Source organism: Acyrthosiphon pisum, chromosome X (assembly GCF_005508785.2).
Source record: "Acyrthosiphon pisum isolate AL4f chromosome X, pea_aphid_22Mar2018_4r6ur, whole genome shotgun sequence".
Classification (NCBI taxonomy): domain Eukaryota; kingdom Metazoa; phylum Arthropoda; class Insecta; order Hemiptera; family Aphididae; genus Acyrthosiphon; species Acyrthosiphon pisum.
The window spans coordinates 45,273,313-45,275,951 of record NC_042493.1 but is presented as its reverse complement, the minus strand read 5'-3'; positions in this window follow the sequence as shown (position 1 = coordinate 45,275,951).

Here is a 2,639-nt window from a genome sequence, read left to right as displayed (position 1 = left end):
TTCACGTGCCAAACAAAATAGGTAGCTTGTAATTTTGCATGCCTATTATATTTATTATGTAAATAAAATTGTCATAACTATGAACATAGGTCTAAAACAGGTTATTCAATAAAACATTGGACATATTCTTATGCACAATAATTTTTATTGATAAAATGTAATTTAATAATAATTAAAATTTATGTTAAGACATAAATGTATAGACATGTAAAGGGAACGGATTTGAATGCGAATTACATTTTTTTCTGAATGTCCGAAGCACAAACTTCATTTCATACATCAAGGAATTAAAAAATGTAACTTTTATTTTGCATTTTTTGACATTTATATGTTCTTAAATCATTTTTATATAGGTATGGATAAAATTTGATTAAAATGTAGTTAACATTTATTCTAAAAAAAAAAAAAAAAATATTCATTATGGGGAATCAATTTTTTCTACCGATGGAAGCGTACTATTTTGTGAGGTTTGTGAGGTCAGAGTGGCAGCCAACAAAAAATTTACTGTGACACATCATGTGGGTAGTCGTAGAGAAAAACATTTACGTGCACTAGAAGTTTAAAAAAAAAAAGGAAAAGTTAAGTTGTTCAGACATTATTTAATACCATACCAAAAAATAATGCATTTACTACATACATTTTTTATAATAATGTGTTTTTTAAAAGTTGTAAGTTCAAATATGTGTTTTCATTGAATTTAAAAACATTTTTAAAGTTTTTAGTGCATTTTTTCGTGAAATTTTTTGATATTAAAGCATTTTTAAGGCATTAAGTCGTATTTCTTTAGGACATTTTTCTTATTATCTATGGCATTTAAGCCCGTTTCGTTATATAACTCATATAAATTATTTGGGGGATAGTTCACTGAATAGTTAATTTATCGACCACTAGCCTTAATTCTCTGTAATTCTACCGTTGCGGATATGCCTCATATTATATGGGCCCTAAACATTATTATAATATTTTGAGTTAAATTAATTTCATCTAAGTTAATTTTTTTTATCCAATCGTTTTTAACTTAACTAAGTTATAAAAAAATGTGCTATGTGTTTTTACCTTAACTTTACTTACATCTTCTTAGATCAACTTAACTTGACGAGTTACAAAAGTCGAAGCTATATATAGCGGTAAGTGTGTACATAGTATAAATCTCGTTATGTTAAAACTCGGGGGAAACAGAAATAAATTCAAGATATTGAGTCTTACATAGCTACACAGCCATATGTTGTCTCCGTCGTAAAAGTAGGTATATAACATAACAAATTTACGCTCAGCAGATCACGTTTAGCTCCGTTAGTTTAAAAATTGAAGTGAACTGACCTATTATTAAACTTGAAGGTAGGAATATTATCTGTGTTTGTTTGCGGGTTTTTTTGATAGTTAAATTGTTTAGCAAGTTATGCGTATATAAGATGGCGTAAATTATAAATGTTCATAACTTACTTAAAAACTGAATATATATATATTATATATTTATTTATATAATTTATATAACTCACGTGATCTGCTGAGCGTATATTTACAATGTTCCATAGGTACTTGTAAGCTGGCGATAACAAATATCTTTGTAGCGTCCTATTAAAGTAGTTACATAATGTTAATATTACTTCAACGGGATTTCAATTTTTGAGATAGAGATGACGAAAAATTAATGAATACTGCAGTGAATAAGTAGTTAATATATAACTAATTGAAAATTATGAAATTTGATAAAAAATATTCACTCTTCAGTCTTCACGAAAAAGTTTTTATTTCATTTAATACTTGATATTTTCAAGACCACTTTTCCTTAATTATTGTAAAGCATTTTACTAGGAGAATATATGAAAAAAAAAGTATAGAAATAAAAATATTTGTATATATTTCAGTTTATTTTACTTTAAAAATATCACGTGTTTTAAAAAATAATAAAATATCACTAATTTAATGAAAAATGTTAATGATTATAAAGTCAAATATATTTTAATTTTTATCTCATTTCAATAACTTGGTGTGGCATGATTTATAGGCTAGAAATATTTAATTAATTTAAATATTTGAATTTATAGATACTAATATTAATTTATTATATGAGTAGCAGGGAACGGTTATTTAAATATTATAGCCAATACTTTTTTTTTGTTATTAAAAGATTTTTATTCAATCTGTTACTAAAATAGAACAATAAGAACAATTGATGAATTAAATAAAATAAAATAAATAAAAATAAATAACGACAGATTAGACTGAGTGTAGAGGCCTCCCAGCGGAGGTACTACGACATAACAAGGACTAAATTAGGCTAGCAGGTCACGACACCACTGTCTTTTAAGTCTTTTGACTGGATTACCTGGGATAGTAGCAGATGAAAGATTGGAGATTAGCGGATTCTTATGGTGGGCTAGGCGGCTATTGAGACGTTTGTAGTGAGTTTTGGCTAGTTCGGAGACGGATGGTATTTTTAGGTCAGAGTGGAGAGTGTGGTTAGAGACATAGAATGGTGCTTTTAGAATGGTACGTAGAGTTTTGGATTGGAATCTTTGAATGCGGTTGATGTTGGAAATTTTGGCAGCGCCCCATAGTTGAATCCCATAGGTCCAGATGGGTCTGAGTAGGAGTTTGTAAAGCAGGAGCTTATTGGAGAGTTTCATGTGCTTTGA